Source organism: Eulemur rufifrons, chromosome 17, assembly GCF_041146395.1.
Source record: "Eulemur rufifrons isolate Redbay chromosome 17, OSU_ERuf_1, whole genome shotgun sequence".
Lineage (NCBI taxonomy): Eukaryota > Metazoa > Chordata > Mammalia > Primates > Lemuridae > Eulemur > Eulemur rufifrons.
Window position 1 is genome coordinate 59,947,659 of NC_090999.1, and position 23,939 is coordinate 59,971,597.

The 23,939-nt window shown below is 36.5% G+C and overlaps 1 protein-coding gene across 19 annotated transcripts in view; it reads right to left on the reverse strand.

Annotated features, from left to right (window-relative positions):
- The window catches only part of MEF2C (myocyte enhancer factor 2C), a 165,931-nt gene that overhangs the window by 135,879 nt on the left and 6,113 nt on the right, over positions 1–23,939 (reverse strand). For 13 of the 19 annotated variants that reach the window (XM_069492542.1, XM_069492539.1, XM_069492529.1 and 10 more), the window contains exon 1: positions 10,105–10,329. The gene's annotated coding sequence lies outside the window, so the exon portion shown is untranslated. Of the gene's footprint in view, positions 1–8,055; positions 8,155–10,104; positions 10,330–14,665; positions 14,763–16,234; positions 16,557–23,939 lie in introns of those variants that run through there. The other 6 variants (XM_069492533.1, XM_069492525.1, XM_069492522.1 and 3 more) reach the window with 3 other exon arrangements.

Below are 23,939 nucleotides of genomic sequence, written 5' to 3' on the forward strand. Positions count from 1 at the left end.
TTTGGTCTTGGCTCTTAATCATTACTCTCTATTGCTTATGGATGTGTTTGTATAATGGCACATATATGTATAATCAAAATTACGTGCGGCAGTGGGGTCTCCAGACTCTTTATGCTTGCCGAAATCATTTTCCCTTTCTCTTGCGTTCATCCTCATCCTCTTATGGTTTGTTTCTCTTACTCTGTCTGCTCTCCCCACCTATAACTCCCTGCACCATATAAACACACACACATACATACACACACCTTGGAGTTTTGGTCCAACACTTCATAGAGCATCACGAAAGCCTTAATTTGGTTCACCTTGTCCAATGAGTGTATCATCTCCTGAGAGTTCATGATGCTGTGCATGTTTCTCCTGACTCTCAAGCTGTCAGTGGTTCCTTACAAAGACACTACCCCATAGCCTTTGCTGTTTCAAGATCAGTATCTGGAGCTCTTCCATGACATGTTATTGGGCTGTGATGAACCACATCAGTCTCTCCAGAGTAAGGAGATAAGTCAGCACCTGAAACAATTCTCTCACATGTATAGTCAAAACAAGTTAAAAGCGCACTTGCTTTCACAATACCAAATACTTTGAACCAAGAATGAAGTTTAGAGAGGAAAGAATCCAAAATGAAAAGCAAAGAAAAAAAGGGTGAAGCCAAGAATTCTTTGATTTTTGAGGCTATAAAATGAGAGAAGGGGGAAAAAGAATCACAGCGCTCACTCTAACTCAAGCAAGATCTAACAGTCCTAGAAGGGATGTTGCCGATTCATTTCAATTGAAGTGCCATAGGGAAAGAAGCAATGGGTACTGAGTATCTTTCTCAGCCTTTTGCAAATTTATCAATGTCATTATGGAAATTTCTTTTTGGTTTATGTAAGGAGGGGGGGAATTCAAATGTGAAAGAAAAGAAAAAAGTAGTTAAAATTATTTTAACCTTTAACCTATGCAGCCCTAAGTGGGCTTCCAATAAATACTAGAAATGAACAAAGAGATACAGTTAAAAAAAGATAGCCAGGTTTGTTACCCTTCATTTAGTAAGAAAAATAATCCAGACAGAATGAAGTCTGGATTTAGATTGTTACAGAAGAAGGGCGAAAAGATCTACTTTTTAAATCACATAAACCTTTACTAAAAGACCACCCAGCAACTTAACAGTGGTCCTGAAATATGGGTAAACATCAGGTACCTTAAAGAAGTAACTGTAATTTATTGGTTAACACAGTTCAAAATTTCCAGAATGCTTGGTCAGACAATTAACTACTAGGCAAACCTCTAAGAGATTCATGTTCAGGTATAGTTTTATAATGCAAGATAGTTCATTTTCTACTTACAAATTTCTATCCAGTGCACATATTCAACTTTACCATGTGTCTTAACAATATTTACCAAGCAGTGATGATTCAAATTATCCTAATGTTTCAGAAAATTCCAAGAAAATGAAAAATCTCATACCATGGTCTAAATAAAAGCATAATTTCAAAAGTTTAACCTGAAATTTTAAATAAAATGTCCAATTTTGTAACAAATAAATTTAAGAAATTATTGACTCCTCTCTATATTCCTATATGCAAAGAAAAGTTAACATTTTTTTCTCCCTTGCTAATGGCCCTTGAATATGTGCCAGGTATAGGAATATGCCATTGTGATCACATTCTTATAGGTGCCTTACACATTTTTAAGGTCTATGTTGTCTTAATTTCTTAACACTTTCTTAAGAAACATCTGCATCACAGAAAAATAGTTGCTTGATATTTAAACATAATTCAAATTATCTTTCTTATCTATTTTAAAGAGAAATAAAATGACGTTGAACTGTTGATCTGATTTGGTGTATTCTATATAGGCAATTAATAACTGGTATAGTGAGTTAATGACTAAACTAACATTTATACATTATTCATATACTGTTAAATCAATAATTTAGTTTAAAAATAAAATCAGAACAAATATTTATTATGTAGTAACACTTTCTACTGAAGGCTCCCATTTAATACATTTCTAAAGAAGAAGGCTAGTTTTAGAAAGGTGTGCTGGCAATAATCTGACTGCACCTCACACAAATGAGGATTCTGCCACTGAATGAAAAGAGGCATGGCAACTAAAAATTATTTTTTAATAAGATTTAAAAAAAATCACATTGGTAATGGTTGAAAATATAACCGGTAATTAAAGGCTCCTTTAAAAATTTTTTTTTCTTTGTTTTTCAAGAAGTACAAGTTTTCAGACTACAGTTTCAAATGCAAGGAATGTTAATGTAGATGTTTAGAAGTCAATTTACTTTGCATGGTATTAAACACATTACTTCAACCACCTTTTAAACGAAGAGCATAAACCGAATCTGAAAACTAAAGCTCACATGTTCTCTCTTTGTACTCCATATTTTGACCTAATAATCATTAAAAGTGTGAGTGTTTATCAATAAAGATTACTGTAGCACCACATATTGTGGTGAAACATTGCTATTTCTCCGAGATAAGTACAAAAAAAAAAAAAAATCTCAGTGCTAATTTGCATCACAAAATGATCTAACATATCTGGATTATAATGCTTCATTGAAAAGAAACCATTATATTTTTCTTTGCAAAACAAAAAAATACAGATACCTGATGGGGCCTGTGGGTATTGGAGGTGGGGGGTGGGGAAGAGGTCTCATTTTCTATCTCATACCTATTGTTTTATGCATTCTAAACTGCTATATGGGAATAAAAAGGAAACATACTGAATGCACTTTGCAGTTAATGTCTTAGTGATCTAAGAGGCAGAATTTTCAAGTTAAAGAAGGGAAACATTATGTTTTTCCTTTCCCAAAGCTATTGCCCGGGAAGAAGGCCCTCTGCTCCTTAGCCTACGCAGGGGGAAAAAGGACATTACTTAGGGCTGAAATCACTCCGAGACAGAAGAGGGGAAGTTTATGATGTGGCGCTGTGCACTGTATCTGGTCTGCAGCCAGGAAGTTTTCATTTTGCAGCTCTGCTGCCAGTACCTGCCCTGCATATTCAGGAATAAAAATACACCAGAGCTCTACCTCAGAAACTATGGATGTTACAAAGAATTAAAAAGAGTTTATTTTTCTTTCTTTATCCTGAGTGTAATTACTGTTTTTAAAAAAGAAAGAGCTGAAACTATAGTAACTGGAGGTTTTTTTTTTTCCTTCCTTTTTAAACTCCTCAAACTACCTTCCCACAAAGCCATTTAAGTTAAATGGTACATTTACAGACTCACCTACATGAAGGATATAACTTAAAACATCTGCTTAGACACATACGTTTTGTTCAGATATAAAAAATGTGGCAAAAATTTTAAAAAATATAGGGCCATTATATTCTTAAAATGTGTGTTCCTCTCTGTGTGTGTGTTCATTCATTAAAGGGATCTTTGACTGCAATTAGGTAGTCGGTCCTATAAAGGCTTCCTTGTGTGACCGTGATTTCTAAAAATAAAATGCTCCAGTGAATATTTCTGCTAAATAATCACATCTTCAAAATTACTTTAAAGAAATCCCAATCCTTCATGTTACATTAAGCAATAATACCAGCTTTCCATAACAAGCCTTGGTTGTATACCTTAGACAGGGTCAACAATTAATCACAAGATAAAAAATAAGTCATGTTTACTCTATTAAGTAGTAGACAAATTTCCTTGTTTGTCTCAACTTATTTAAATTAGTGAATCTGTTTTCTAATTTTGCAAATATATAAGCACATCTAAGCTGAAGTTGCCTATCTTCGGGGTTTGGGGAAGGACGCATTCTCTTGCTATTATTCTAACTTGCTGAAGGAATCACAGATATGTGAAAACAAAAAAGACGGGTAGTTTTGGGCTGTTTTTAAAAAACACTCCACTTTCTGTTAAAGGACCATATCCATCTCTCTTTAATCTAATATGCTAAAGATCTGTAGTATCGGAGAACAATTTATATGAATTCTTCATGTGCATCTTATCTATGACAACAAGATACAAGAGGAAAACCAGACCACACTCAGGATACTATTTGGAAAAAGCAGGTTCGCAAAAGGGACGGATTCAAAGATCAGTTCCTCCAGTCTCTAAAACAAGTTTAAGGTACTTTATTTAAATCATTGCTTGAAGACTTGCACTGTCATTCTATATGAATCTCAACTACTTGCAGAAGGAGTAACATTGCTCCATTCATTTCAAATTTACAGCATTAAGAATTAATAAAGTCTCTATAATGTCTGCATTATTTAAGAGTAATGATTCCTGAAGAAATCTGCCTATAAGAGGTTTACTGTTTTTATTGCTTATAATGTCACCAATTTCCTTTTTAATGCCCTCAAAATATTCTCTTCATGTGTACTTTGAACTTTGTTCACACTGGCTATCTTTTAAAAATAAATACCAAGATTTAACTTGGACAATAGGATGATAATGTACAGAAAATACATCATGGTGATGACAAATGTTTCTCATATTATCACCTGAAACTAAACCATGGATTTATAATAGGTATCGTATAATTTCCATACTTACTAGGAATATGACTTTTCTTTTTGCAGTAAACATTAAAATAATACCAACAAAATGTAAGATAATAGTATATTAGTCTTTTTCTATAACATTTTTTGTAATGGCATTCTTTGTCATAGAATATTCTTTATTTTTCTTGCACAAAAACCCTAAGAACATCAATGCTGTCTATGTATTCTTAAACAAGAATAGATGTTTCTTGTACTCTTTATTTCTTTATACCTCAATATTGTCTATAAAATAAGATAGTTAACTACTAAATTCTTGTTTTGAGCAAGACCAAAATTATTCTAGTGCACTTTATAGTTATTTTATGCATGAATGTTAAAATATACTAAAATTATAAAACTTTCATAGACCTTTTTCAACATTCAGTGTGAGATAGGCTATCAATAATAGCTGCTTTAGAAAAAAAACCTGACAGTTTCTTTTGCTCACTAACTACAGTAGATCGCTGCGGATAATTTTCTTTCTCATGCTGCTATTCACTTACATGCTGCATATTTGGTTCAACTTTCCAAGGGAAGAAATGTGGCTCTTGTGGGAAAGGTCCACCCCTTTCTACATGTTTGCTTCCTTGAACGAAAGGAACACACCCCCTTACATTCTTTGAAATGTGTCCAACATGCAAAGAATTATAATGGCACTATTAGTGACTAAATTAGAAAATCTTAAATGATAGTCAAATATTGTTAATATGCTGTGTACTTTGAGTCAGGAGAACTAAATGATACATACATAGGTAACAGAAATTAATTAAGTTCAATCTGGCATCTACGCTTGGATGCTTAGAACATTTGTAATTGTTAGTGGAAGAAATCTGTGAATGTTTTTATGTAAGTGTGTGTTGTATGACACAGGAAGAAGCCCATAAATATTACAAGTTTTTGAGTGCATCCTTTGAATTTAGGACCCATTGGGGGAATATCTCCTCTATTTCCTAAGTATATTAAAGAAAAAATATTCAGAAACTAAAGTATTCATGTTTCTAAGTAGAATCAGAGAGCTGCCTGAAATCACAGATGTGCAAAAATATCGCAGGTCTACGCTCATCGTGTCTAATGGCAGAAAACTCACACCAAAGTTGGTACCCACTAACTTCTACCTCATTAAGGCAAGCTGCTCCTCATGAGAAATTATGTTCTAACAAGCCTTTCTTCCACTATGTAGAATAATACACTTTCAAAGCAAAGTTTTCTTTCGTTGTTATTTTCTAATAAAGCGATATACTCCGTATTTGTGAGAATTTGTGCATTTATCTTCACTTTTATTTTTCTAAACTCTTTTTCTTCATTCCACTTTTACATAGAAATTTGAAAATGTAAAGACACAGTACGTGACCAATTTATATCTCTTTTAAGATATTTTAGTGTTTAAATTAAATAGTTACCCTTTGCAATTTATCAGTCATTTCAGATTGAACTCACCTATATAATTTCCAGGCCCACAAAATGGAAGCTTTGCTATTTGCCTATGTTTTTCACTTGAAATAACAGTGAATATAAACAGTGAATATATAAATGGGAACTGAAAGTAATAAACTTATTAAAACTTAGTAAGATATTGTTATGGTCAAAGAAAACCTGCAAGTGAGTGCCACAAATTCACTCAGATGAAACATCTCATTCACTAAAATTTCCTATCTTATTATAATAACGCACAGAAAATTAAACACATAAATATTAATTTTATGTATCACAGAAGATGTAGGCAATGAAAATGCAATGTTTACATTTATGGGTGACTCATTAGTGTTTTATTGTGTGAAACACTAGGAGGCATCAGTTGGGTAAAAAAGGACTTCAATTTTAGAAGAAGCAAGAAATTACTGTAGAGGTGGATATGTAAGAAGTTGGGGTTTTCAAAATGTTATTATGTAAACCAAAACTTTATTCCCTGAAATAAACTCTCAAAACATCATATTTTGTTGTAAAGAATGATCTTTGTATAACATTCATGAAATATATATGTGTATATATAATTTGACCAGCATACATTTATCAAGATATATTTCTAAGATATATGGATTCACATCTCTGTAATTACACATTTTTATGAAGAATATATTTGGTAACAGAATAATATAATGGATATTGATATTATGCATTTTCTACTCAATTACTCAATTCCATGAGTATATGTTTTATTTCAGGCAAATTCTGTTTTGTGCTCTTTGCAATGCCTCTAAAAATGTCTAATGCATTTAAACCTTATAACTTATTACTGTTTCGTGTATGCAGACAACTTGATGTCTGCTCATAAAGAAATGATAGAACTTAAAATTTAAGCAGTGAAGACATACGTAAAAAGGATATGTTTTCTCTTACTTCACTATGAAAAACCTGGCATTTGAAAACTGAGTTTTCTACGGTTTGAATGGCTCTTCATAATGATGAAGCAACAGGGTCGAGGTATACTTATCTAGCAATCGTTTGAAATTGGAGTGTCTTGCCATTCCTCAACAATCAGCTTTTATCTTTGACCTATCAAAATAACATGTGAACTGTGTAATCTGCCTTTTGTAAGGTACATAGATTCTGTTGTCACTCCTGGTTTTGTGAATCACCTCTGTAATCTGATGTGATTTCCTAAAGATGACAGATCTCGGTGAACAGTCAAGCTTTACTGAGAGCAGGGCAGTCCACGCACTCATGAGATTAAGGTACAGTGCTAAGGACTGGGTCTTAATCGCCTATCCTTCCACATGCAGCACACTGACTGAACATCAGTGATTAAATCCTTTCATCGTGTCCAGACAATCACCACATATGTGTAAAATGAGTATGTGCATTTTTTAAGTTTTTTCTCTAAGGATGTGCCTTTTATTTTTTAAAAAAATAGAACTTTATTAATAATCTCTACTCTATGATCATTAATTGCATATTAAATTGTTCCATGTTGCTTTGAATCATGTCCCGGAAACCAGGGTTCTCTGTTTAACTATTTCTTTGTTGTTATGTAGCATAAGTATTGCTGCACAGCTATTTCCCCATTTTTGTCACTTTCTGAGATTTCATAGACTCAAATTATACCGCACTTACAGTTGAGAAATAAAACCACAAAACACATTACAATAAACAGAAGAAAGTTTTAAAAGACAATGTTAACATATGCTAAGGAGTTACTTAGAGCCATTCTTTATAAAAGAAATTGAAATACCATACATCATTTATCAGAAAGATATAGTTGTAGTGTCATGCAATTTATTGATTTGGTAGAGGGAGGGCCAAGGAAGAAATTAATAGAGATCTGCAAAATATAAAACATGATACCTTTTTAGGATTCAATTTTGAATCATTAAATAGCCCTTCTCCCTATTGGAATGAACCATTTCCCCAAATTTTGCAAAATGAAAATGTTTACCAAAAAGAAGAGACGCAAGGTGCAGTTAAGTTGATATTTCAGTTTCATGAAGTTATTTAGTGTTAATGTGTTTCTATCTTAAAAAGTTAATATTTGTGATTGCATTCTTTTAAAATATGAACAGCTCAGAAAAGGTGGAAAATTGACTTTTTATTATAAAGTGCTCACTTGTTATTTACACCAAAACACAAATTAATATTTAATAAAATTTACACCTTAATATTATCTTTCAATACATTCCACATGCACAGCAATCAGGATGTAAATAGCATAATTAATGAATGAAGTAAAATACTGTCTTTAGTAAGAAGTCTAAAAAATATGCCAAACATTCCAAAGCTGTGTGAATTATATTAACAAAAAAATAGCAGATTTCTATAAAGTTTAATAAAACTTGAAGTAAAAATAACTGCCAACTACTGTCTCCTTAACTTGATGGGGGAACCAAATTTTAAACAAATGTCATGTTAAAAGTGTGTTTTGATGAAAACTTTTAGAATTAACAGTCTAGTACATTGCTAAGCGTACTTTTCTACAAATAGAATGAGATACTTGACTTAAAAGATTTTTTTCCTCTTGAGATAAGATGTTAGATAGGGATATTTCATCTTACCAATAAATTTCTGAATCTACTTGCTTTAGAATTACTTCTTTTAACTTAATGTATATTTTCATACATATACTGAAAGACAATAAATAATATGGCTTATTAATTGCGTTATCTTTAGCTGAAACTGATAGAGAAACAAAAATACTGCTTGTGCCATACCGGTATATACTGAATGTTTTCAAAAACACTAGCTAAAACTGACATTATTTTAAAAATTAAATAAGATATTTTAGCTTTAAATTGGAGATTGTTGATCTCTTTAAAGCTAAAATTGATATGCAATGTGAGGTTAAATGGGGTTCACAGGTGGTCACATTTCCATGTCCTACCAAGCCTCTAGGGATTGGAGTTATTATACTCCACATAAACATCTTTACTCTGCAACCACAATTCCATTGCAAGGTGTCAGTGAAAAGTAGGCTGGTCAGTTTTTTTTTTTTGGACTGGTATAATGAGGTGGCTGGAGTTTCCTTTATAGCACTTAGAAAATATATGCAGTCACCAGGCATTTCATAAGACAGTTACTATTAGAGTTAGTATGAGATTCACAATAGTAAAACGCACTTTGTGTCAAAGCAATTCTCCACTGAGGACCGGTTAAAGAACTGGCAGGGAGCCCAATTCTACTTATTATACTGTCAGCATTTACATATAAAGTATTTTATACAAAAGACACGCATTCCTAAAATGTGATGAAAAAAGGCTTTTCCCAAAGAATGGTAACTACTGGACCTAGAACAGTCAAAAATGACTCAGATATAAAATTTCCTTTAAAAATCAGTAGCCTTGTTTAGGGGAGGAGATAACATCAGCGTTACATTTAAATACTTGTGTAATATTTAATAAAACAATAAACAATGTGCCGTGTCTATATATACTTCTTTTGTGCCAAACTTTATCACTGAGTTTGATAACTTTCATCCAAAGTCTAAACAGAAGGCAATTTAAGTGACTTAACCTTGTTTGTTTTTAAACAGCTATGTATTTGACTTGACCTAAACAGCAATGCATATGCTGAAATCTGAACACGAATTGTTAAGTGTTTGGACTACCATGGCCAGGGTATAGCTTTTTGTCCACACCAATTAAGAAGCCCTCTATCAAGCCAGCACTTGGGTGAGGGAAGGAAATGCACAAAGGTATACTGTGACAGACAGCCATGCTTTAGCTCAAACTAATCCCAAGAATTAGTGGCTCAGAAGCATAACCCAGGGCAAATCAGAGTCTTTGGGGGGACTCATAGGAGCATCTTTCCACAGTGAACTAACTGCTAAATCTTAAGGAATCTACTTCAAGGTCACAGAACATTCTGTGAAATATTAAAATCCACCAGGCTCCACACGCTCCACCATATCAAACATGCTAATGACGTGAACTAACTTCATGAAACTTTAAACACACTGGTGTGACAGGAACGAGTCAGAAAGTGATTTCAATAGCTGATGGCAAACGGATACGACTATCTGAAAAGTTACTTTTAGCAACAAACAAGGAAATCATGGAATCTAACAAAAAGAATGCACAACGAGCCTCAACTTCAGCCTTCAAAAAAGGCACAGGGATAGACCCAGTGCGGTGGAATATACTGATGCAGATTTCAGAGACAATACCAGGCTATTTCTATTTCCTCGAGAAATGTCAGAGGTACTTACATGAAGGAAGACCCGATCAGATTAGTCCTTGGGATATTTTCCTTTCTTAAGAGAGAGAGAGAGAGAAAAAAAATAATAATAATCTTTACTTCGTCCAGCCTTGAAGTGCTTCTCCACCTGATTCAAACATGCAGCCACGGCGACCCACACAGAACCTTCAAAGTCAATCCAATAGCAGCCCGAAGATGTCTGGGCGTACGCGTGTGCTCAAGTGTCTGTGACTGCGAGCAGAGCGAGCAGAGAGCTGGAGACGATGTGTGCGTGTGTGCGCGCGTGAGGGGAGCGCGCGCGGGGGGGGGGGAGCCGCGCGCGGGGTCGCGCATTCGCGCGCGCCAAGGCCGCTCCGAAGAGGAGGAGGAGGAGGAAGGAGGAGGAAGAGAGGAGGAGGAGGAGGAGGAGGAGAAAGTGCCTCTCAGCGGCCGGTCGGATTAAAAGTAACCAGACTCGTCCAGAAAACTGCGTCCAGGAAGGAAGTGACAGAAGACGAATAGGAAAAGGAGAGCAGCTCACAGCCTTTGAAACATCGCGTAAAAAAGACCGGTGGGGGCGGGGGATGGAAGGATACTGGGAGGGGAGGCGGGGGTGGCAGGGAAAACGGAGACTCGGGGTTGGGGTTCTAAGCAGCACGTCTGATGAAGTGCCTTTTCCCTCCTTCTTTGCCTCTATTTTATTTTGTCCTTGCCTTTGCCTCGCGCTGCCTTTTCCTCTCCGTCTCTCTCCCCCACAATCCCAAACCGTTGACTCTCTCCTCTCGAGCTGGAGAAATCATCAGTTTCACTCTTGCAAAAGGGGGGCGGGACTAGACCTCGGAGCATTTTAATAAAACAAACATACAGCAGCTCCCTCCTCACCCCTCCAGTCTCAACTAGATTGATAAATTACTCCACTACACTACTTTAATTATGTATATGGTATGCAGAATAAATCACTGAACATCAGTACCTCAATCAAGCACTTTTAAATGATAATTGCATCTTGGTGAATCAATCTTTCCATTCCTGACATTTTGCTAATTTTAGTTTTACGGTGGGGTAATGGCACATGCCATACGCAAACCTAATGACAATTCTTTATTGCACGAAATGAAGACAACACGGCGAGCGGCGGCTCCCTGCTTCTCTCCCGGCGCCGCGGCCGAGGACGCTCGGAGAGAACCCAGCCTCCCGCGACCGCGCGCTCGCTCCCCGGGGACGCCGCGAGCCAGCCAGCGGGAAAGTCCTTCTAAAGTCGGGATCTTTCTCTGACCAATAGGAGCTCGACCCTAATAGCTGCTCTTGTGACTTTTCCCCCTTTTGGACACGCGTTAGCCACTTCATTCTTCCACCGGTCCGTGCGCTCCTCCGTTACTCACGCGTAGAAGCCACGGGCCAGGATGTCTGCAGCGTTCGATTCCAGCGTGCGTTTCCTGCACGCCCAGAATTCGCGGTTTTGGCCCTGAGAGGTTGGAGGGCGACAGAGCGAGCCGAAAGGTTTCTCTAATGTTAGTAATGTACGAAATAATAAAAGAATTACCAGTATTTGAAATCTCGACTTTATCGCGGGGCCGTGAACTTTCTAATCAGTTTGGAAATATTTACCGAGGCAGCAGCTTCCTTGGAGATTTCCCCCTCCCTCCCCCCACTCTATCTCTTCCACACCTTACTGGACTTTATCCAGGTCATTAACATGTAAACCAAACCAACTTCCCAAATGCATTAGGCTACCCTAGTCGATAGCTGATGACTTCACTTATCCTGAAGAGTTTCAGCTGCACAGGAAGCAGAAATAGAGACTGATAAGGAAGAACACTTATGTTAAGGTTTAAGCATAATAAACACTTGTCCTTACCAAAAAAATAGATTTTAATATTCAGTACTTAGGAAAGGCTACTAGGGATTGGGCACCTCCCGCCCTAGCCAACTACACCACGCCCAATAAAGCCAAAGATAAAATATATCAACTTGTATACAAATCATAAAAAGCAAGATTGCATGGCAGTAGAATTACAGATTATATAAAATGTTTCAACCAATTTATTTTTTTTTAATATTGTGAAAGGAAGAAGGGAACAGTCATAGGGGAAATAAAAACATAGAATGTACAAGAGTAGACAATGGGAATATACTGAAATATCTAGCTAATTAAAGATATTTCCTCACTTAAAAAAAATTCCCTTCAGCACTCTGTGTTTAACCCAATGACTAGTTGCATTTCCTGTTAAATTCTGCACTGTGCCTCCAGATGAGACTATTTTAATATATGAGGACAGTGTGGTTCAAAAAACCTCCTGCTTCAATGTAAAGGCTATTTGATGTGAGTAGCTTGTCTCAGAAGAGTGGACTTAACATTTAGGCACTGGTCCCAAGGCTTCACTTGAAAGGGGAAGGTTGATTTTATAAGCAAGTGCAACTAGATCTGAACAATCTTCCAGCTTCTGGCTCATTACCATTGTGACTATCAACACAGCTAAGATGAAGCCTCTCTTTTATTATAGGAAAGCATGGCAAACTGTCACAAAGCAAAAACCATCTGATATAGTATTATTTCTTGCAGATTAGTATCTACAATATATCTTGTTTGCCTGTTTGTTTTTCAGACGATAAATTTGCTATTACCATGAATTCATTTTACTATATGGCAGAAAGCATCCATGTCAGGTTTTCATTTAAAGTACAACTTTTTAAAAAATCCAAAAATTTAAAGGAGCAAAGACATGTTGAATATTAAGATATATATATATATATATATATATGGTGGTAAAAATAAAAGTAATTTAATTTTTTCAGGGTTCACAAAGGTCCTGACAAAGCAAATCATTTGAAGCACCATCTGAGCTTACTGCCACAATACCTGAAATTAATGCAATGAATTATGACAGCCTTTTTTACAAGAGCAAACACGCATAGCCAATACATGAATTTCAACCACGCTATTTTTGATGGACTATAGAGGATATTTCTATTTACTACAGTACGCTTCAGTTTTAGATTTGTTTTCCTTTAAAAAGAAACTATTTTATTTTACCTTTTTACATTTTAAAGAATTATTTAATAAACATTATCACAAACCTATAATTATCAATGATAGAGCAAGCATTCAAAAGTATGTATAACCCCACACTGTGGATAATTTGAAAATAATTTGGATCTGGAATGTATCACAGTTGGCCTTTTAAAATCTAAGATTTTCCCCTCAGCAGATTTGGCTTCTTAATTATGTGTGACCTAAGTTAATATTAGCATTAGTTTTCTTCCCCTGAGCCTTTATAGTTGAAGTGGAACAGAAGAGGTATGCAGACATATACAACAGAAAATCACCTGAGATTTAAAATTATTTGTGAGTAATCCACAAAGTGGTTAATCCAGGGTATGCTTTGTGTTCTTCTTTAAATACCTCTAGACTTTTTAAAAAAACTAAAATCATCCTGATCCTTGCCACCTAATGGTACTTGGCTGGGATCAGACTATTTTCTCATGTAGGGAGGAGCTTGTACTAGGTGTTAGGAGACCTGGATTCTCTATCTAGTTCAAGATTTGGGCTTTACTAATGGATTTATCCTTTCTAGGCTTCAGTTTACCTATGTGTTAGATAAGTTCCCCAATCTATGCCAGTTCTATGATTGGAAAACAGAAAATGCTTCTAACCTTTAAACCAATTAGAAGCTGGAATCTATCCAGTTAAATAAAAGATGACACTTCCTTTAAGAGAAAATAATATCTGGGATTGTACTATTGAACCAGCTTTTTTTCCTAATCACCAAATATTCTTTCATTCAATAATTATCAAAAGTGCTTTATTATAAATATGAATATATATTAACTTGTTTTCTCCCCAGAAGAATTACATTTAGCAATGTATTTAATTAAAGTGCCACAGAAGTCATAGAGAGCATGATCCTTGGGATTTTAAGTCTAAGGAAAGCTAACATTGCAATTTCTGTTCAGAGTTGCATATCGTCTTACTCCATCCTCCTCTCTTCTCTACTTCCCTACATTAAAGCAGCATTCTACTAAAGCCCTGTGCACTGGGTCTGCCTGCTTTTAAGCCTGGCCCACGCTGGGTGTAGCTCTTGAAGTGAGCTTTAAAAAATTATTTTAAAGTGAGCTGGGGCGGTTGCCACAGCAACCCACCCTGAGATGAAGAAAGGCTATAGATTAATCTACCCCTCAAGATTATTCAACTGTATGGTATTTGTTCTTCAGCCAGAATACTTTCAACACAAACAGGATAATTGAACAGGAAAGTTCAGAAAAAAAATCTAAAAAGTGGTAAGATACAAATTTCAATAGCATTGAATATATTTTAATCTTTTTATAGTTAATAGTTACAGTATAGATGATATACACGACTTCCTGTGAAATGATAGTGTAAGATACAGTGCATGCAAAAGTAGGCCCTGAAAGGTGATGTAAGCTTTAAGCAAAATGGTATGCCATTGCTTATAATATAATGTATATAGTGGTCATTTAATTCTATCACTGTTATATCTGTCTGTGCTATAAATACCTAAGAACAAGGAGTTGGGCAGTTTTACCTTTATGCTAACTTTGTGGTAGATGATAAAACAAATGTAAGCACTCACCACATACACTTCTTTACTGCCACAGTCATTTGCCTTCCATTCTTTATTTCATCTCTTCGTAGAAGTTACTTCACAGTTTGCAACTCTTCTTTGGCACCTTAAAATATGTAAGTACAAAAAGGTACATAGTTTTTTTTTAAGGCTGATACTAAAGTACATTCAGATAGATTTATTTCTAAAACTTATACTCAAAAGTAGCATTATTATTAATTCTGAGTTTAAAGCAAACCAATGTGTATGGAACCTAATAAATTAAAATTATCATTAATTGTGATCATACTTATAATCTTTACTATAAGTAGTGCTAAATATGTGAATTTCAAAAATTCACTAGGTACAGCTTTTGCCCAATCAGAGTATACAGCATATGGACCATGTGTGATGGAGAATCTGCACTATAGAAAGGATTTATTTCAAGACAAAGTTTACTCATATCCTTTATCTCTTATCTAAAGATTCTATATTTATCTTTATTTTTGTACCTTTAATTTTATATCTGATGAGGAATCACAAGGAGAAAAGTCAAATCCATCATATCCCAAGCTAACAAAATTTGTCAGATTGGGAAATGTTTGCAATACAGTTGAAGTTGCTGAAAGGGCTTATTTTGTGTATTGCCTAAAGGCCAATTTAAAAGATGTTGGGATTAGTAATGTGTATTCGGTACTGTTTACGAATTCTGTTTGCAATGATACCTTACCCTTCCAAGCAGTGTTTAACTGTACTGAGCACAGACAAATGCTCCTGAGTTCTAATCTGTGTTTTAGCCTAGCTTTCCATGACTTTGTGCACACGAATCAACGTTTCCTTGGCTTCAGACTGGAACTAATCCCAGAATGAGAACCAACCTTGAGACATGTCAGATCATGATGGTCAACATCCATTTTCCCATTTATGTTAGCAGGAGGACTTTTCATAGTGAAGAGTCATTTATAAAGCCTCTATATTTGGGTTGACATCCTTAAGATTTATTTTTAAGTCGCTTCAGAGTCAAGGAGAAATAAAGAATTTTGGCCAGTTTTATTTTAGGGGTGTTAGTTGAGTTTAGTCTTTTAGTCTCAGGTCCACAGTGAGTGAGCCCAAACTTTGTCTGGTAGTCAGTTCTAGGTTACCTGGTGAATTCCCTTTCTGCCAGTTCTGCTTGGTTTTACAGCCTATTATTAAGCGATCTTACACTACACATCTCCCAGGGCCTATTCACCTTACAGAAATGCAATCTTCATGAAATAACATCTGAAAGATATGTTAAGGCTTTAAAAAAATGCCGCTACAAATTATGATACATTTTTTCCTTTTCCTGTTATCAGTATGTCCAAATAAGGCTTGATCAGTAATTTACTTGCTAGTGTGTGGCTGATTCAAAAGTATCCACGTGCACGACCAAATTTAATGGGACTTTACCTTTACTTACAAAATTGTTAAATGTTCATCGGAACATTGATTCTATCCCATTTCTTAAAAGTATCACAGAAACGTTCAATTCAAGGAATGGATTTTCACACTTCCCCTTTTAACCATTTCTTTTAGATACTTTATTATGTGTGTCCTTTCATTTTTAAAGATCTTTACCGGGGGTCGGGGTGGAAATGGGGGTTAAAAATCTCATCCAGTGTTTTGGTGCCCACTTCTTTGTTTGCGAAGCAGAGGGCTGGGGTTCAGTCCGGACGGCCCCTTAAAGACCCAGAAGAGGGACGCCTCTGGTTTCAGCTGCTCCGCTGAGTTATTGATTGCAGGCAGCAACAATCCCTCCGGTTGATTTGTGTGGAAAGTGAATCCGCGCTGGCTGGGCGTTGAGCAGAGGCGCAACAGCCTCAACGCCGTCCAATTATTGCAGGTCCTCCCCTCCAATACTGCTCTCATCACCCATATACTCCTTTCTCTGCCCGACTCTACTTCCCCCCACCCTCTTTTCTCCCGGCTGACAGAGCTGAAGGGGCGGGGGCTCCTTCCCGGGAGTGTTTCTAGAGCTCGGAGGCTGCTAGTAGGGGGTGAGTGCGCCACGTGCGTGCGCCACGGGCGAGCAGGAGGCGGGCTGGGGGCCCTCCTGGGGCCTTGCTGGGCCTGGGTGCGACGAGGGGGCGCAGGGCAGGAGGGGGCGTTCTGACTTGTGTTTAGTTAAAGGGGGATGTCATGGCATGTGGGGAGCGGCCAGTGGCTTGTTGGTGAAGAGGTGGCTCATTGGTGAAAAGGGTGCCTTGTGGGCTCTGGGGGATGGAGGAGGGCGCAACGACGGTGGGTGGGCTTTGGAAACGGGCAGTGGCCGCTGCAGGGTCGCTGCCCCCTTGGTCTGGTTTTGGGATCCTGGGAAGATTTCCCCTACATTGGCGAAAGACGATCCCAGAGAGGTAGGACCGAGCTCCGAGCGACTCACGGAAACATGGGGGGGGGCCAAGTGAAACGAACCCTCCCACGCACATTGCACAAAGCGCTGGCACGCGGTCTGCGTCTGGCACAGGCTGCCCGTAGCGCTCCAAGCGTTTTGCAAGCTTGGGAGAGCAAGAGGGGCTTGTCAATGTCCGGCCACTGTCTTGTCCCGCGCCAGCCAGCCTGAGTTTTTCATTTGAGAGCCCAATAGGAAAGGACGGGGTCCCAGAACTGGATTTTTACAGCTCTTAGGATTTAAGAAATTATTTTTAAAAGCTGAACGTCAACCGCTAGCTCTAGAGTAGTTAAGCTGCCTCGGTGGGTATATACAAGTCTTGGCTAGGGAAAGGCCACAAAGTAGAACGAGAAGTGAGATGCTAGGGAGAAAACACACAAAATAAAACAAAAAAACTTCCTTTCCCCTTGCACAGCCAGGAACAGTGCTGGGATCTCTTGCAAAAAACGCTGTCACGAGACTCAGATGCTTGTGCTGTTCTCTGATCTGTCTGGGGAGCTGTACCAAGGGCGCCAAGCATGGTGGAAAGATCAATGCTCCAACGGCATTGTGGAGTGCTCGGCTGAATACATCAAAGACGTAAAAACGTTTATGTCACCATGTTCTTGAAACTATAAGCTGCTACCAGCATGGTAGCCTCTAGCCACGTGTGGCTATTTAAGTTAATTAAAATTAAATAAAACCAAAAATTTAGTTCCTCAGGTACACTGGCCACAATTCAAGCGCTCGATACCCACCTGTGGCTAGTAGCTACCTTATTGGACAGCAAGATGTTGAAATTTTTCATCATTGCATCAAGTTCTACTGGACAGTGCTGCTATAAAGTTTAAAATGAATGCCGTTTAGAAAAAGAAGTAAATTGCCTTATGATTGATACTAGCCAAATTTTAGGACAGTTTTGGCATTTCTGTTACTTGGCAGTCGTGTGAAAAGTTTTAAAGTCAGAATTTAAGTATCTTCCTGCTGAAAGAGATCTTGGGGAACACTTCACACAAGCACCTAATTTTTTTTTGTAGGAAAGACCACTCGGGCCCAGAAATGTTAAGTGATGCCCCCAAAGTCATGCCATAAATTTGGAAGGAAGATAAAGTCCCCCGATAGGGTCCAGTACACTTCATGCCAGACCAGGGGACATTGCCTGGAGTTGGCTATACAAATTAACTCTATAGAAAGGTGACCTGACAAAAGATTTTAGGCAAGAATACCCTTTTACAAGAGAAAATACTGCTAAATATTCCTCCAGGAAGAAATTCCATTTAATAAAGAACAAGGAATGTGGGGAATAATACTGTCTCCCAAACTAAAAATGTGTTATTGGTAGTGTCACAGATTCATATAATGCCTTTTCTAAGAGACTAACTGGGATAACATTGTGCTTGCTTGTACTTAAAAAATTCTGAGGAAATGGGATTATCCTTTTAAAGTAAGAGCTGAAAAGCATTTTTAAGGTCAGGGAGGAAAGGTGTTACATGAGGTGAGAATTGTTACCAATGTATAATCTTCCTCAAATTTGGTAAAGATACCATCAGATACATTGATCTTGATATAACTGGGGTGGAATTTGACCAGAGATGTTAATAACATGAACAGAACTTAATTACAAATTATGCTGAGACATATAAGGCAACAGAATACATCATAAAAATTTACACAAAGCATAAGCTTTCTAACTTCAATAGTTTGTCAATTTTTTGTCATATTTGTCCTTTATATTTCTTTTTGTTAATTGGCAGTGATGTGTTGATATTAATTCTGCGCTTTTACAGTAATTAGCTTCTAACTTAACTCTTAGTGAAGGACCCCAAGTGTCAGATAAGAGTACTTATGAATGATAAATAATTTTAAATTAATAATGATAATTTTTTTAAAAAGCTTAGCCTTCTCCTGAACTGAACCATGTTGGAATTATTGTCTTTATTTCCCTTCTTAATTTACCATTTGCACATGGTTCAGGGTTCTTCCCAATCTCTCTGAACTTCAATACCCTAAGAGAAAATGTTTTACTTCTTCAAGTGCTTGAAGACATAGTAGAAAGCCTCAACCTCTCCACGGCTGACTATAGAAAAGGCTGGTCTGAGTTAGAGGAGGCTGTGTAGCCTATGGCCAGTTGGCTCTATCACAAGCTAACGGTATGATTATACATCCATTTTGAATGTATGCATAATCGGACTCAGTTTCATCATCGTAAAATGTGGAACATAATGTCCTACCCTCAAAACTTTATTATGAGGATTAAATGAGTTATTCAACATAAAACACAGAGCTGGGAAAGTGATAAACTGTAGTAAAAGTTAGCCATTCTTAATCTCATGCAAAGAATTTCCACTTCTATACCATTAAGTTCTTTATTCACCCATACTGGGGCTGTCACCATAGAAAGAAGTAGGTCATCAGAGAGGCAGGAATTGTTTCAGGATGAGAACTGTCCTTGAATTTTACCTTTGAAGAAGTAGAGATCTCTGCAGTCCTAAAATTCCATGACTTAATGGGCATAGGTTGCCTTATTTCCCTCTCACAGGCATGGTACCTCTAGGATACTTTCAGGCTTCCTTTGTCTTTTTTTTTTTTTTTTTTTTTGAGGGATGCTTCCCTTGTCAGCTGCTTGGTTGCTGAAAAGGCACTGGAAACTCCAACTCTATCCTCTTTTCACCCTGGTTGACCCCTGGAATGCTGTTGTCAGCCAAGAAGACATTGATATCTTCAGTGTCCTGCTAGCTCAAATTCTTTAGGGCGGAGCCTGCTCAGATTGTCTCCTGATGTCATTCCAAATGTCTGATGGCCATCTATGGCAACTGGGCTGGGCGGAGGCCTGCTGGGAAGGCGGAGCCCGTGGAATGCCTGTTGGAGCATTCTGTTCAGGAGAGACCTAGAAGTAGTTCTATGTTGGACGTATGATCAACATTACAGCTGTGTCTAGGGGACTGTACCATTTCTTGAGAAACAGAAACCATAGTCATTTTGCATTTTTGGTTTCAATAAAGTCCCACTTGGGATGTTTACAATTCCCACTGATTTCTTGATTGGTGAAAGTATGTATTACAGAAAAAAAAACAGATTTAGAGAACATTGATAAAAATTTATATCCAATATTCATGCTAACATTCCTTATTAAGTTCAGACACCAAGTTATGGCAAAGGAGTTTGGAAAGGAAGGAATAAAGCTAGCACACTGCAAAATGTACCTTTTTTCCTCTATCTTTCTAGGTAATTTTTCATATGACAATATTCCACTTATCTGGAGCTTATAAATTTATTTCTAAAATATTTTATTTGTAACCTAAAATTTTAAACCAAGTAACATAAAATAAAATTCTATTTTTTTTAAGAAGGCAAGATCATGTATGGTATTATATTTCTCCAGTACATAATAGTTTTATATAGATTTTAAAACAAGGAGATACATAATTATACCCATATTTTAATTTGCTAGGAAGAGAGAAAATTAATTTTCATTGTTTGGGATGAAGTCTTTTAAAATTATTTTGGAATGGTGAGAATTAAAAGTAAAATGCAATAAAACTTTTAAATTTAAGTCAGTGATTGAAACCAGTTTGTTTCACTAGCATATGCATGAGTCAAAGACTGAAACTAAGAGGCCAGATTTCCTATGGGTTATTGTTATTTATTTATTGTAAAATTTGTAGTTAAATCTTTTCAAATCAATAATATTCATATTCATAATATAATGGTAGTGGGAGTATATGTGCAAAACCAATACTATCTTATTAGAATATGGTTTGAAATAAATAAGTTCAAAGTGTCTAACATTTAATAGTTACATATTATTTGTCAGACTCTGTATAATTGCTTTACAAATTTTATTTCTTTTTATGCAAACAACTTTTTTAATTGCGTATTACTTCTGCCCATAGCCACTATGCTATACTGCTTCCTTATACTCATAACTTTTACTCATTTATAAGGATGATGAGAGTAGGAAATGCTGTAACTGTTATTTTTTTCCACCAGAAAATATTGCAGAAATACATGTCTAAACGCATGTTATCCTTTCCAAAGTAGACACTTTAGGAGGCTATTCATTTATATCAGTAATATCTTTGATCAAGTCTTATAAATCTCCTTAGGAATTTGCTACACAGTCTTGAGAATAGTCTAATAGTTGGCAAATCATCATTGTTAAAGGTAAGTTTTTTTTTTGCCAAAAGTAAATCCAAATCAAATGTGGTTATCAGGATGAAAACCAAGATTTAATTATAAAGCAGTAGATTATTTGATATTTGGCTTATAAACTGACACTCATGAAAGACACAAAAGGGGAATTTTAAGGGTATTCCTCATATAGGTGTACAGCGTTTAAGGAGACAGTTTTGGTGAGTACCACTCATAAAAGGTCTGATAATTTTTTAAAAAGTCAGTTTCACTAATTAATAGTTACACAGTACATATGAATAGGATGGGAAATGTCCTTTTTAAAGATTGTACAACAGGCAGGGAAGGGTAAATCAGAGACCCTGGATTAGAACCCAGGGTCAGACACTTAGTTACCATTTGACCTTAATTTTCTAAATGTCCTTTTTTTATAAAATGGGGAAGGTGGCAAGACCTGCTTGTTTGATGATTTTGCTGAGAGAAAGACATGAAATTGTATTTCTATAGCTGCTTAGTTCCTTGCAGGTAGAAAATGCTCAATAAATGTTAGCAATTATCATATTATTTCACTCTCAGGGACTTGCCCCTATTCCTTAAAAACATCTCAATGTCATAGTTATCTAATGATATTTTAGAAGATGTCTTCTTTTGTATCAGTTTTATGCTTCAAAACCTTTTCCTTTGTAATCGAATATTTCATATTTAAAATAGATATAAACATTTATGATAGTTTGTTGATTAAAGTAATATATATTATATCAAGAGGTCTTACATTTTGAATTGGTAATTTATATTATCCTCGTCAGTGTTCCAAATAATATTGTTTTCAGAGAAACTTTTTTTGTGTTCTTATTGGGTTTTATCAGATTTAGGAAAGTAATTATATATCCATTGGCCCAGAATAAGGCTCCAAGGTCTTATTTTTTGGTTACCTCAGGCATCTTCTAAAATGTTTATTGATTACATAATCTTACACTTAAATTTAAGGGACCTTAGCATAAATATGTAGAAGTAGTGGCTTCCTATTAAATCTGAGTTTTTAACTCCTTTGAAATCAATGGTCTTGTCTGTGTAGCGTAGGCACCGTGGTGAAGTTGCTGAGATTTGTCTTTGCATCATTCTTTTCCCTACACTCACCTTCAACGTGCCCTTCTTTCACTTTGGCACGCTTCACTCACTCAGCAGCAATTTTTACAATCAATAATAGCTCCTTTGTGAGTGCTTCTTTCTCCTCCAGGCCTTCCACTGATGTGACCTACAAGGTCCTTTCATCCCTCAGCCGCCCCTTTGTGTCCCAGAATTCTCTCAAACTATGCTCTATCGGGGGAGCTGGCCATTCTCGCCGCTTAATCCAGGAGACAGTAGCAATGTGTTCCTACTTTAAAAGAACTTCTCTTCAAGTTTTCTGAAAAGAATTCATAATCCACAGGAGTATCCGTGATTCCACAAATTCCCTGCTGTGTAGGGCAGGAGATATTTTAGGGAGAACTTTCAGCGTGTCTCAGGTCCCTCCCACCGGCAGCCGCTTCCTTTGTCCACTCGGTAAGCCTTGGGTGCGAGTAAATGGGAAGCCTACCTCTTCCTTGAAGAACTTTTACTGTTTTGGAAAATGTTGGGATCGAAAGACGAACTCCATCAGCAAAATATCATGATGCTCCTTGAAAATGTGTATACTTTAAAAAAATATTGTACACTTTGGTACCTATTTCTCTGGTCTCTTTTTCTGTGCCCTCTTTGCAATATGAAGTGCATAGTTGTTGCCTGTCCCTTGTGCCTTACTGACCTTATTGTCATTCAGACTTACTGTATGTGACTCCCTTCTCCCCTCCCAAAGCCACTAGAGGTGTAATTAGTGATTATTTCTCCAGAAATGTCTTGAAGAGAGGGTATAAGAACCCTGTCAAGAAGAATATGTGCTACTTGTTGGATGAAGGGAAGAATTTAGAAGGGTTAGGGAGGGGTTTAGGGTTGGAGGGTAAAGTTCATTTTGTCCTTTATCTCCTTTATGAAATCACAGATAAAGCATCTTCCTATGTGCAAAGATGGGGCACACAAACAAATATAGGCCAACTTTGTGTATAAACTTGTGAATATGGAACATCCGTAGCAAATGAATGCATTTTATATGAAAAATCATCACTCTGAAAGATTTGGAAATGAAGAAATAAGATTCTAAGTAAAAGATTTTGACCACTACTAAAGCAAGAAACATTCTACAACTTTCTTTTTGCTTTTGACTCCTTTAGCAATAGGTAAACAGCTAATCAATAGATTTACTTCCATCTTTTCCATTTCCTTCCTTTATCTTTTCTGCTTCATCTTTTCATTTTCAGTTGTAAATTCTTTATTATCAGTTGTAAACTCAGTAAAGCCATGCATACATACATGCACACACACACACACACACACACACACGAGTGGTTATTAGTGGAAAGTTAGATTTTCTGTTTCAGAACCATAGGTTATTATTAATGATATTTTTCAATTTATCAGAATCAGCTCAAAATATCCTACCAAAAGAGTATATTTCTAAACGATGATGCATGCTATACATAATATGGTCATAGAAAACTTTCTATGATTTTTTTTGTTATTAATCAATATAATTACTCTTTAATTACACTGATGATTAACTTACAATGAATAAGGCCTATGCTTATGTTCTTTATGGAGTATTTGTGAAGGATTTATGTTCATCCATCCACACATTCTCACCTCCTCCTTACAAAGCTGTGAGATTCTAGTCTATGTTACCTATGGCCACAAAATAACTTGCCCTCAGGA